Source organism: Pteropus medius, unplaced genomic scaffold (assembly GCF_902729225.1).
Source record: "Pteropus medius unplaced genomic scaffold, Ma_sr-lr_union100, whole genome shotgun sequence".
In the NCBI taxonomy this organism is placed as follows: Eukaryota; Metazoa; Chordata; class Mammalia; order Chiroptera; family Pteropodidae; genus Pteropus; species Pteropus medius.
Window position 1 is genome coordinate 3,603,113 of NW_024345600.1, and position 14,243 is coordinate 3,617,355.

The following is a 14,243-nucleotide window of genomic DNA, read 5'->3' on the forward strand; positions in this document are numbered from 1 at the left end:
GTGTTAGTTGCCAACAGCTTAAGTTATTTCATATCCTAGGGGTATTTTCATTCAACAAGTAACTCCTAGACCTCCAGATACCCACAGGTATTTATCGCTAATTGTGCAATGCCAGTTACAGTAGCAGGCATTCGGAGCTGCTGGAAATCATAGATGCCACTTCAAAGCAAAGCATCCCTTCATTTTGCCAGGTTACTCCCAACATTGGGACCAAAGCCTCTCGGATCAGCTATCTAAATTCAGTCTCACCCATTTTGTTCATATTCTGGAATAGACAAACAAATGTAGGCATATGACTTGGCCAGGGAGTTCAACTCTGCTCTGGGCCAGCTGACCCTCTGAGTCCTCTCAGGCCCTCAGTTCATCTCTCACCAGCCTCCTGGTGCTTAAGGAGGCAGCGTCTCTCAGGAGTTCTGTGAGAGGGCCCAGGCCACTTCCATGTTTGAGATTACCAGTTTACCAGTACATATGATATAAAATGAAAAAGTGCCCAAACAGGGTTACAGAACCTATGATCTATTTTAAATATTTACTTTGCAAAATTAACACTTTTGACCCCAAAGTATAATGCAATCTAATGATGCTAGTCTACAAAATAACTTCAGGATTTATAACAAATATTCCTTTCTCCTAAACTCTTAGGCAAAGTAGCCCACCAGTGAGATAGATGAGAGTTTAAAGTTGAAGAGCATGCACCTTATTTCAGTTCTGTCACTTTGCCTCTGTGTCTGATTACAGCATCACTTTAATGGGAGGTAAAGTCCATGAAAAGGAGACCCCAGCTAAGAGGTGAAGGTCCCCTTGCCTGGCTCTCTAGTGAATACCTAGGTGGCTCTTCTACCTCTGAGCCAGGCTGAGCTGCTGCTCTTACCCGAATCCTGCCTCGAAGTCCACCAGCTTCTCCTCCTGGTCAGGTACAAACTTTTTCTGTTCCAGGAGATCTGCCATCACCCTGCTCTGCCCTCTCTCCCCTCTCCCTGCTTCTAGGAGAGTCACCAGCTTTTTCTCCTCCTAGGGCTCAAGAAATAACTCTTAAGTACCATGTTGAAAAGGGAGAGTAACTTTGCAGTGGACAAACACTACCTCAGCCAGGGGATCAAGGTCAACGTCAAGAGTCATGGGTGATGTTGATGGTTAGGTACTCTTGGTATGTAATGAAGATGGCAATTTACCTCTGTGATCTTCCTTCCCAAAACTTATAACCCCAGCCTAATCATGGAAAAAAAATCAGACAAATCAAAATTAAGGAACGTTCTACAAAATTCCTAACCAGTATCTTCAAAATTGTCAAGGCCATCAAAAACGAGGAGAGTCTGAGAAATCGTCACAGCCAAGAGGAGCATAAGGAGACATGACAGTTAAATGTAATGTGGCATCCTGGATGGGATTCTGGAATGGAAAAAGGACATTAGGTAATAAATAAAGAAATCTGAATAAACTACGGACTTTACTTAATAATATTCTGTCAATATTGATTCATTAATAGTGTCATACGTACCTTGCTAATGTAAGAGGTCACTGGGCATAGGGTATTCAGGAATTCTCTGTACTATCTCTGCACAATAATTCTGTAATCTAAAATTGTTCTAAAATTAAAAGTTTATTACTTAAAAAAAAAAAAAAGACAAATGTATGGTCCTTTTTCATCCTTACTCACCTCCAAAGCATAAAGTACCAAGCATGCATAGAGCTTAGTGCCACAGGTGGTTAAGCGCACAGGCTCCAGCCTCATTTACGTGAGGTATGAGACCTGACTCTGTCACTTATTGCTAATGTGGCCTTAGGAGCATTATTGAACCCCTCTCAGCTTCCGTTTCCTTCATATTAATGGGAAGGAGTTGATACGATAGCATTTATTTCATGGAACTGTTGACATGATTAATGTAAAAAGCTCTAACGCAGTGCCTAAGTCAGAAAATATTTGCTGTGATGTTCATATTTTGTGTGGTCAAGGTATAACATCTGGAAGGAGGGCTGCCCATCATGGGGAGGGCTTCGTGGTCAGAGGCCCTCCCACGCTCCTGATTATCACACCATGAAGATGGCTACCTCTTCCTGAAGAGGATGGAATCCAGGAGAGGAGGAAGAAGCGGGTGTCTGGAGACCTCACCTAGGACCCTCTTGGAATGCCCGGGGGAAGTACAGGGTGTTGCTGTGACTACTACAAAGGCATCCTGGTCTCTGTGTTCATGACCGGGGCACTGGCGAGCACAATGGCCGGAAGAGCTAGTCACGGACCAGCAAAACAGACAGTGTCTGCCGCCTCCCCTCTTCCCTCGTGGCCCGGGAGAGCTAGTCGCCAAATCCAGCTGAAGTAACCCCACCTCCACCAGGAATGCTGGATGCACCACCCACCGAACAAGCAGCTGGGTAACCTGGGCCTTTAGCGCCCCCACCAGCCAGGCTGCAGCAAGGCTACCTCAGAGTGGCCAGGCCAACCACAGCCTTGACGATCTGGTTTCCTCTGAGCCCACCCCTCGGCATTTGCAGAGCACCGTCTGTGAGCAAGTCCCTCAGCGGCACTTGCCTTCCTGAAATATGGAGCAGAGGCCTAGGCAGGACCTGAACTGGAAGGCATAAAACTTGGGTGTGAGTTCTGCCACAGGCTCTCATTAACTGGATGGCCTTGAGCAAGTCAACTTCTCAATGCCTCAGAGGGAGAAATGGAGCCTGTCTGAAATATCTCCCAGCCTGGGGGAAAATCAAAGGAAATCATGTTGCTGAAGGTGCTTGGTGCCCTAAAGCATCACAAATTTATTACTCACCCAGCACCTTCCAAGCAAGACTTGCAAGGCAGCCTTGAAGCTCTAAGTCTCTGCTTTCGATGCAGCAAGTGCAATTGGAAGGTATTTTGTATTCTTCAAAGTACTTACACAGAATCCATGGATGTTAATGGGGAGGATCGACCCTCTTTGAATGGTGAGGAAACTGAGGCCCAAAGTCACCAAGTAGGTTGATGACAAAGCTGGCCCTGGGACCAGACTCCTCCTCCAGTGTCTCATCATCATCTCAGAGGGATGGAGCCTCGCTGTTGGTTTCAGCTGAATTGGGACAAAGGATTCCTCAGTCTGCTTGTGGCCTGTGGCCTGATCCTTCATCTCTCTGTGACTCCATTCTCCTCATCTATAGTATGAAGAGAATAAGCACAAAGAGCATTCAATGTGATTCACACTAAAGCTCTGCTCCCAGGTTAGTGCTGTCTCTGGCTGCTTCTGCCCCTGGTTTTCCCCGTGGGCTCTCAGGACAGCCCTGAAGCCCTGGTCCCTGAACAGGAGGGCCTCCTGGACTCTCGGGAACAAGGAAGACTCTCTGCACAACCCCTCCTACATGCAGGGTCATTGTGTCTGGGTTTCTTCCTTACTGAGACTGGCTCTGCACATGACCTTAAGGCAGGGAACTTCCTCTGTGAGTCTCAGTTTCCTTATATGTGAAATGAGAATAAATGCTGCCTAATGGCAGGAATTTGGGGAATAATGATTAAGTTAAAAAGTGTCACTAAAGCACTTTACTGGTACACGGTGTTTGGTAGCCATTACAGTAATTAACAATCAGCATCACTTTGTCCCTTCTTCCCTGGGGTGACAACCCAGAGAAGAAGGGATTAACTTTGGGAAGAAGGTGAAAGGAAACAGGGTCTCCCACTGAAGCGAAAGCCCCTTTTGGTGTCAGTGGATGTGACCATCTCAGACCCCTTGATTGGCTGGTCTCATCTGCCTGACCAAGTTCATGGGTCACCCAAAGCTCCTAGTCCCTAAATGTCATAACAAAAAAGCTCAGCAGTGGTCCTTGGGCTCCCCCAGCTACAGAGGACAGGTCTGCAAACCTCCCAGCCCCAGGCAGCTCCCCAGCAGAAATGGAAGTCTGGTCTTCTCACCTCACCCTCTGCCTTTCTCTGCCCTCGTGTCCTCACGTTTGCCTTTAGAGCCCGCTGCCCTTCACCTCTTAAGCCTCTTCCTCCCTTCATGCCTTGCCCTTCCTGCTCAAAACATTCCTTGGCTGGCAGTGGTGCCCCCAGCATCTCCTTCGATGCCCCGCTCAGCTCCTCCTCCCTGGGTTGATGAGATGCCCTGGGCTTGTCTTGCTTCAGTTCAGGCCAAGCTGCTAACTTCCCTTTGGTCTCAGGCCTTGCCTTTCCTTGCTCACTAAAGGCGAAATGGGCCAAATCCCTTTCAGGTTCTAATCCAGGATGTTTTAGGAAGCCAGCCTCAGGCTTAAACACAGAAAGTTGTGAAATGAGCATTTGCTTGCTGAAATGACCTGATTCGTTCTAATTTTTCAGGGATGTGTTTCTAGAGGCCCCAGCTTTCCTGGGGCTGGGTGTGTGAGGGTGCCAGTGGCTGAGACTATGGTAGACTGGGTGTGGGCTATGGTGTTCTGCCACAGCAGGGCTTGCGGTCAATTGTGGGAGAAGGGGCTGGTGGCCATAACAAAGTTCATTTTTTGGTACCCAGCTGACCATCACTGTGGGGTGTGTCCAATGATGGCCACGGGATCTTGAGGCCTGGGGAACGGAAGGCGGGGAGCCTGCTGGCCTCCCTGCTCTACGGGATTCACAGAGCTCCCATTTCGTGTGGGGCACTTTAGAAGTCTCTGTGCTACACATAAACAAACAAATGGAAACACCACACAGTTCCTGCCTTCGAGGATTAAAATTTGAAGAGCACTTTACAGTATGTCTTTCCTTTCCTCAGTTTACTTCAAAATGACAGGCAGGTGTTATTAGCACTGTTTTACAAAAGCAGCCTTGAGGGGAAAGAACGAGCCTCAGTGGGGAAAGAATGGGCCTCGGTGGGGAACCGTGTTCATCTGCCCAAATCCTGGTGTGCTTTGCACCTGAAGCACTGTCTCTTAAAAAAATCAGAATATAAGACAAAATTTGATGACAACTATTGTTTGATTTAGGACTCTCTCAGCTGCACATGACAAAACAAAAACACGTGAATGGAAAGTCCAGCGGCAGGGCCGGCCTGCCTTCCGGGACAGCCTGACCCAGGCTCACGCTGCCTCGGAGACCTGGTTTCTCTCCACGTCTCAGCTCGGTGTCCATCTCCTCCCTGAGCTAGATCTTCGCAGGCCACACGTGATGACAAAATGGAGACCATGGTTCTAGCATTTACGCTTCCAGGTTCAAGCCCGGTGGGGAAGAGGCCCTTTCTCTCTCCCAGAAACCTCAGCTGACGTTTAATTAGCTCTGGCTGGAGCCCAAGCCCTGCCAAACTCATCACTGTGGCTCTGAAGACAGACCATGGCTTTGGTCATTTAGGCTGACTCCAATCCTACCCAACCACAAAGGCAAAGGGTGGGGAAGGGGAAGTTCCTAAAGGAAATGTAAAGTACTATTTAACCCTAAGGGTGAACGGATGCTAGACGGCCTGACTACACGCGTATGTAAAAGTGAATTAAACACTGCAATCTGCCTTGTCCGGATCCAGTGGCTTTGTCGCTGATTCTCCTCTCATTAGATAACACTTTCACCCTGTTAGTATCGAAACCATGACCTCCCTGGGTACCTGAGTGTTTTCCAGATAGGAGAGGTTAAGTAAATATCAGATTTTCTGTCTTGTAATTGTAGATCAGTACTTTCTGTCTTCCAAGCAGGGTACTGGGGGGAGGGGGAGGGTCCATCTTTCCCTTCTGCTCACTTCTGCCATCAACTCAATGTCACCGAAACTTGACAGTTCTAATTCAGAAATGCCTCTCAGTCTCTGACTCCTTCTCTCCATCCCAACTGCCACTTCTACAATGCCGGCCCATTAACCTTCACTTGGACTTGTAACAGCATCTTGACCAGCATCCTGCCTCCATCTCTCCTGGCTCCGTTTACACTATCACCGGGCTGTTTTCCCCACCAAAGGCTGACAAGGCCACACCTCTATTGCGTCAGGCAGGCTTCCAGAGAGAAACAGAAGGAACACCTTACGGGGTTTTCTAAAGAGAGTTTAATGCAGGGCTAAGTGAACCAACGAGGGAGGAGAAGAGCCCAGGGGGAGCAGGTCAGGAAGCCTCTACCTCCCAAGGCCTGAAGGGCAAAGAGAAGAAGCCTTGTCACCAGAGCTGAGAGCTGAAGCCACGGGAAGGGGCTCCTGGCAGAAGCTATAGCCACAGAGGGACCACTGCCTGGAATGTGACAAGGGGTGGGGGGAAGATAAATGTCCACCAACCAGAGGGCCAGGGAGCCTGGGTGAAGCAGTGTATGGAGAAAATCAGAGGAGGGTAGATTGGGGGAGCCGACAGCAATATCCACCCCATACATTTCTCTCCCAATCCAGTTCCAGGCTCTGCCTTAATACAGGAGCCTTTCTCCTTGGCCTTTCTATTACTGAATAAGGGCTGGGTTTGCATTGAGTGGACCTAAGGAAAAGGCTTTATCCACCAGGTCCCTGCTCTATTGGCCCCAGAGCACCAGATGTCGAAGCAGTCTCCACAGAATTTTCTGCAACAGCACCCACCCAACCCAGGAGAGGTCTCAACCAGCTGGCATGGTTACAGGGGGGACTCTAATGCCCCTGCTTATTATAAGCACAGACATCTTATCAAAACATCTCTGACCAGGCCTAGAAGGCTGAGGCTCGCTCCTTCCTCCTTTCTTCACGTATTGATTCATTCATTCACTGAGTGCCTCCGTAGTACCAAGCACTGAGGACACAGCAGTGAATGATGAGCACAGAAGTTCTCTGGCTTTCTGGACTTAGAGTCTGGTGGGGGAGACATACTGTAATAATAGTGTGATGAGATCAAAGAGGAGAGAAGGGGAAGGAGGCAAGGGAGGGAAGGAGCCACCAAGAGAACAAATGGAATAAAAGAAGACTCAAAGCCGAAGAGTCAGCGCAAATCAGTTCCTCTCTTCTAGTCTGAATCCCAGAAATCGAGGCACCTGGAGAGGAAGCATTCATGAGCCAGGAGAGGCATCGTAAAGTAGTCTCCCCGCTTTTCTGCCGTTTCGCTTTCTATGGTTTCGGTTACCCCCAGTCAACCGTGGTCCAAAAATATGGAATTTCTCCAACCATCGATATCGTCTGCCCCTGACATCCAGCAATCAACATCGTCATGACTCAATGATCTGGGGTCACTTGAAGCACATGATCTTCCTTCTGTCATATCATTGGAAAGTAACCAAATGCCACATCACAATGCTTACATCATTCACTTCGCTTCACCTCGTCATATAGGCATTTTATCATCTCACATTATCACAAGAAGAGTGAATAGATTATATTTTTAGAGAGACCACATTTACATAACTTTTATTATAGTATATTGTTATAATTGTTCTTTTTTATTACAAGTTATTATCAATCTCTTACTGTGCCTAATTTATAAATTAAACTTTATCCCAGGTATGTATGTATAGGAAAATACTTAGTATATACATGGTTCAGTACTGTCCACGGTTTCAGGCATCCACTGGGGGTCTTGGGACATAACCCTCCCACGAGTGGGAACTACGTATTATTTCATGGAGTTGCCATAACAAAGTATCGCAGACTGGGGGGCTTAAACGACAGTTTTGGAGGCGAGAAGCCTGAGATCGAGGTGTCGGCAAAGCTGGTTCCTTCTGAGGGCTGTAGAGAGAATGGTCCTATGCCTCTCTCCTAGCCTCTGGTGGTTTGCCGGCAATCACTGGTGTACCTTGGCTTGTAGACTGCATTCTCCCTGTGTCTTCACGTCTTCCCTTTGCACGTGCCTCTTTGTCTTCGCATGGCATTTATGTATGTGTATTGTGTGTGTTAAAATATACATAACAAAAAAAAAGTACCATTTTAATCATTTTTAAATATAGAGTTCAATGGCATTAAACACATTCACAATGTTGTGTGACCATCATCACTATCCATCTCTAGAACTTTATCATCCCAAACTGAAATTCTGTACCCATTACAATAACTCCCAGTTCCCCGCTCCCCTTAGCCACTGGTAACTACTATTCTGCTTTCTATCAGTAAGAATTTGACTATTCTAAGTATCTCATAAATGTAATCACACAATATATGTCTGGCTTATTGCACTTAGTGAATGTCTTCAAAACTTTTCCACGTTCGCATGGCATTGTTTTTATAAGGACACTATCATATTGGATTAGGGCTCCACTCAACTCCAGTATGACCTTATTTTAACTTCACTAATTACATCTTCAATGATCTGATTTTCAATTGCAGGCACATTCTGAGGTACTGGTGGTTAGGAACTCAACATGTGAATTTTGATGACACAATTCAACCTCTAACAGATATGCACTGACCAAGACAGAGATGGGAGATACAGAAAAGGCAGCTCTGGTGAGAGGGGTAGATGAGCAAGTTTTTGTTTTGTTGACCTTTAACCCTGCTGTACTCCTGGCAGAGAACACTTCCCTGGCACATTTCCCCAGTCTGGCTGACTCACTGAGCAGGAAAGGAAGGGTGGGAATGGCTGGTTCCTGAGCCAGGGACCCCTCACCTCTGACCAAGCCCAGCACCATCTCCTGGGGAGTCCCAGAAAACCAGCCCCCCCACTCTGTGTCCTGCCTGACTAGCAGGTGGCCACTCAGCCTTCAGAGAGAGGCCACATGGGCTCCACTCTGCCTTGACAATGCACTTATCCAGGGGCCCAGCTGTCCTGGCTGAGAGGTTTCAGCTGCAAGTCACTCATCTATCCCCTTATATGAGCCCTCACTTCCCTTTCAACAAATAAGTATTAACACCTGCTGTGGGCTAGGCCCTAGAGATACAGCAGCAAACAAAAGGAGCAGCCATCACCCCCATGAAGTTTAAATTCAAGTGGAAGGAGACAAAGACCAAAAACTCAACATACAACATTGTCAGGTGGTGATCAGGGCAATCGAGAGAGCAAAGCTAGGGGCTAGAGAACTCATGCGGTGGGCCAGGTTGCATTATACGTAAAGCTGAGAAGCCTTTGGACGAGGGTACATTGAGCAGAGGTCCCAACGAAGGAAGGATCCTAGGGGAGAGGGAACCAGGATGAGAACATCAGGTGCCCAGGCCAGAAGGGGAGTGTGCCCGTTAATTTCAAGAAACATCCAAAAGCCCAGAAATGTGTGTTAGTAGGGGAGGCAAGAGGGGCCAGATACACTGTAAGGACATTATATTGTAGGCCCTAAGGAATTTGGGGTTTACCCTAAGGATCTAGGGATTAAAAAAGGAATGAGAACAAAACGTCCCATGCCCTCAGGGAACTTCCAGTCTCAGCTTAGAAGTAGAGCTGTCCCCAGAAGGATCAATATTGACAGTGGAATTCATGCTAAAGATACTTAGAACCCAGCTGACCTCAAGGGAGATGAATGTACTCGGCCAGGCCTGGGGAAACTGCACGTCTCAATTTAGAAGCCTGGGTTTTGGTGTCAGTGTTGGTTTAAAACTCTTTGTCCCAAAAGGGGTTGTTTGTTTGTTCATCTCTAAATTTAAATTGAGAGGGAAAGTGTAGTAATCTCTGGGTTAACCACTTTGGCCCCAGAAAACAAGCTAATCCAGCCACAGCCAACCCCATGTCACAGAAGACAGAATCCTCTGTGTGTGTGTGTGTGTGTGTGTGTGTGTGTGTGTCCCACCCCCACCCTCCACCCAGGGGCAGCAGAATGCATTACACGCCCTCCCATTATCTTCCCTTGTCCCCTCCCGCTTTTGGTTTTCTTGGAACTGTTCCTCTCTGCTGGAGGGAGGGACAGGGGGTGGGTACTGGAGATGGGAACAGGAAGTACCTGCTTGGAAAAAAAAGAGAGAAAACACTTACCTTTCAGGACCATGATGAGAACTTTGGGGAGACATTTTGGAGAGTGTTTGTGGCCGAAACATGTGTGTACAAGCCAAAGAGGTGACTGGGGGAGAAATGTGGGCAGAGCCCATGTAAATGTGACCTGAGCACATTCCTGTGGCTCTAAGGATTTGGGAAAACAACTAGCAGATCTGGGCAAGTTCATGCGAAGAGGAGTGTAGTGTGATGGACACGGAGCCAGAGCTAAAAATAAGGCGGCGTTTCAATGCCGAGCAAAAACGTTAGCATCTGTAGGTTTGCGTGGTGGGGAGAGGACTTCCGGCCTGCCACCGGGCACAGCGAGGCCAGAGAAGCAAGGCGGGGGTGGCCAGGCCTCGCTCTTTGGCAGTGGGAGAGGATAGTGCTCCCCCAAAGAGGAGAGAAGGTGTCCCAGCCAGGAAGCCAAAGCAGAGAGAAGGCCCAAAGCTGGGCAGGGAAGGACCGAAGGCTGAGACTGTCCCGCAGCAGAAGAAAGACTCCTGGCAGCTCTGACCATTCATCCCTGGATGCTAGCCCCCAGCCAGCGCCCCACACTCCCAGAGTATTAGAGAGGGGATGGGGCAACCTCTAAACCTCCTCCGGATGAGCAGTTAAGGACCCCAGAAGGCCTGGGCTGGAGCAGGAGGAAAGGGAAGCAGCGTGTGTTAGGTGTTCCCTGTGTGTGGGATGCCTTCCACAGGGTCCCACGACCGATCCTGAAAGGTGGGTGCTTTTCATTCCTTTTTTACATATTATGAAAACAGGATACAAAAAAGGCACATAATCTCAAGGCCAACCAGCCAAGTAGTGGTAGAGCTGGGACTGGACCCCACGTCTCTGTCCCCCAAGTCTGCGCTCCTTTGGCCACCCCTCACTCATATAAAGGCAGAATGGCTAAAAAATAAAATAAAATGAAAAACAAAAGGCAGAAGGGCTGCCGTTGAGAAGGGGACACAGACTCATTCCATGGGGTTCCAGAGGACAGAACAAGAGGTTGAGGGGAACTTTCTAATAACCAGAACTACCCAACAGTAGAATGTCCAGCCTCGGAGGGTGGGGAGAGATGAGCTCATGCAAAGCTGGCTGTTGGGGATATTGAGAGGGATCTTGGAGGTCCCCATCACTCAGAATAGCATGGGAGCCCACCAGGATCCAATTGTGCCCTTGACACGCCCTTAGTAAGGCAAGGAGGAAACCTCAACTTTGGAAAGAGTGAGGGGGCAGTCTCCTGGAAGCTGCCCATTAATGGATTGTATGCAATCCTAAATACCCAGCACGGAGCTGCCTGAACAGAGACCCCACCCCCACTCTGCCTACCACTCTGCAGGGAAGAAGGCTGTACACAAAGGGAAACAAGTTTGCAAGATGAGAGGGAGTGTTTGCTGCAGAAACAGGGCTGGTTTATGTTCTGTCTCAGTCTGTAGGAATCAAAAGAGAAGCCAATGAGACCTGGAGAACCCAAGGAAGCTCGTTATAATAATGATAATGTTAACAGCATTTTAACAGCTGTCTTTTTTTTTTTTTTTGAGCATTTACTATACGCCAGACACGGTACTCAATGTTTTGTACGCATTATATGATTTAACCCTCAGAGCAACCCTATGAGGCAGGTGCTCTTATTGCCTTTTTACAGACTCAGAGAGGTGACATAACCTGCCCAAAATTGCACAGCTAATATGTGCAGGACTCAAACCCAGATCTGTCAGACCCCAGACCCCATGTATCACTGAGGAACTAATATGCTTCTGCAATCTCTGCCCTGATCCAGAACTATCTCTAAGATAGAACGTGGTAGATTTCTCTTGCTGCTATAACGAATTACCACCAACTTGAACACCTGTATTTATTACGTTACATTTCTATAGGTCAGAAATCTGACACTTGGGTCTCCCTGGACTAAAATCAAGGCGTCAGCAGGGCTGCCTTCCCTTCTGGAGGCTTCTAGGGGAAAATGTGTTTCTTTTCCTTTTCCAGCTTCCAGAAGCTATCCTCATTCCTTCAGCTTCAAAGCCAGCACTGTCATGTCTCTCTGACCTTTTGTCATACCTCCCTCTGACCACGGAAAGGACAGATTCTGATTTTAAGGATCCACGTGATGAGACTGGGTCCACTTGGATACTTCAGGATCATCTCCCCATCTCAAATCCTTAAACTTAGTGACATCTGCAAAGTCCCTTTGGCACATAAAGTCACATATTCACAGGTTCCAGGGATTAGGATGTGGACATTTTGGGGGCCATTATTCTGCCTAACGCATATAATAGAGAGGAGGGAAAGCAAGTGCACCAGTAGCACGGTGCTAAAAAAAAGGTAGGGAGAGAGTGAGTAATAATGTATATTAGTATTTGCATAAAGAAGGATACATAAAGACCAGTATTAGTTATTGGAAGACAACTAAACTGATAGGGGACAAGGTTAAAAGGAGATCAATTTTTTTATTACGGAAGTGTTCCTACACACAAAGGTAGAGAGAATAGTATAATTATCCCTTATACCCATCACCCAACACCGACAATTACCACCATTTTGCCATTCTAGTTTCATCTCTCTCTCCACTTTTGGGAAAAGAGCTGAAAAATGTAAAGCAAATCCCAGACATCTTATATCATTCTAGCCATAAAAACTTCAGCACGTGTCTCTAAGAGACAGAGTTTTTTCCGAAAATATACCACAATCCCAGCATGAATCCTAATAAAACTAACGATGTTTGCATAATATCATTTACTACTTTGCCCATATTAAAATTTTCCTAACTTCCTACAAAACTTTTTTTTAAGTAATTGGTCTGTTTGAAGTAGGGCCTGACCGAACGAGGCGCACGCGTCGCACTTGGTTGACGTGCCCCCTAAATCTCTCTTCATCTATAACAAGGCCCAGGAGGGACATTCTCCCTCTCCATTCTTTTATACCTTTATTTTTTAAATCATGTTAATGAATGATCTACATAGATGTTAAACTGAGAGGAAAATACAAATCAAATGCTTCATGGAGAATTAGCCTCCCAGAGGGCCCCAAAGGGCGGTGGGTGAGGAAGAGCACCCCAAGCAGTGAGGACGTGGGGCAGAGCAGATGGTGGTGGGGGTGGAAGGCCCCACCGAGCCCAGGTGGTGGGCAGAGTCGGGGAGCCCAGGGGCTGGCATTCTAGGTGGTTTCCTGGCTGCACAGCAAAAGTGGGGAGAAGGGCGGTGGGGGTGCCAGCAACAATCTAGTCTGGAATAGCCTGAGGAAAGTCCCCAAAGCCAAGGATGATGCAATCATTCTAAATGTGCAGAGTGGTGAGAAATCACAAGAAACCTACCACTCACCAAACTCGGCCCAGTGTCACAGCAAAGCACACCCAGGCTGGACAAGAGAGGAAAGTGGGGACACTTAAAGCAAGAAGGACAGAGGGAGCCAATGACACTGGAAGTCAGGAGACCCGAATTCTAGTTCTGGCTCTGCCACCAGACACCTGCGCTGTCCCAGAAAGTCACCTGTAGACACGCACTCCCTTAAGTAACCGCTCCCCACTTAACTCTGCTGGCAGCCAGATCCCAAAACCCCACTTCCGCCAAGTTCCCTACATTATCCCTGACCTAAAAGAGGGCTTGCCGCAGGATGAATAGGAGTTTGTTGAAAACAGGAAAGTTACTGCAGACAAAGAGAATGACAGAGTCAAAGACAGAGAGACAGGAATGAGCCCAGTGAGTTCAGAGACTTAAAAGGAATACAAAGTACGAAATCAGTGTGGGATCTTGGATTGGATTCTGAAACCGGAAAAGGACATTAGTGGAAAATACAGTGAAATCGGAATAAAATCTTCAGTGTAACTAATAGTACTGTACCAGTGTTTTCTTAGTTTTGACAAATAAACCACAGTTACGTAAGATGTTAACATGAGGGGGAAGCTGTACTAATTTCACAACTTTTCTGTAAACCTAAAGTTATTCCAAAATGAAAGTTATTAAGAAAGAGTGAAAAGGAAAAAAAGAAAAATAGTACTAAGTGGCTAGAGCATATAAGCTGCCAGAAGGAAGGAAATGAATGACAGATACCAACAGAGGCCAGATTACCAGAGGCTTCCTATGTCACACGATGGGGTACAGACTTCACCTACCTGCAGGCAGTATTCTCCCTCTGTCTGAACTCTTCCCATGGGTCCCAAGTGACAGCTTCTTACCTTCACATTCACCTTAACTATATTTCACCTGCCAATATCTGCCTGAACCCACACAGTAGGATCTCAGTCCATACACACACACACACACACACACACACACACACACACATACACTGCCCATCTAGGAGGAGCCTGTGTCCAGCCCCTGATCCTCCTTCTTAATCCAGAACCCCCACCCAGAACAGAAATCAGTAATCATTCCCACTCCATGTGGTGCCTCTGTTTCCCCATTTATAAAATGGAGATAATAAGACTATCAACCTAATTGAATGAATTTATATATAGCAGTTAAAACAGTATCTGGTACATCCTACGTGCCCATCCAAGTGTTAGTTCTTTGGACTTATTTTTTTCATTA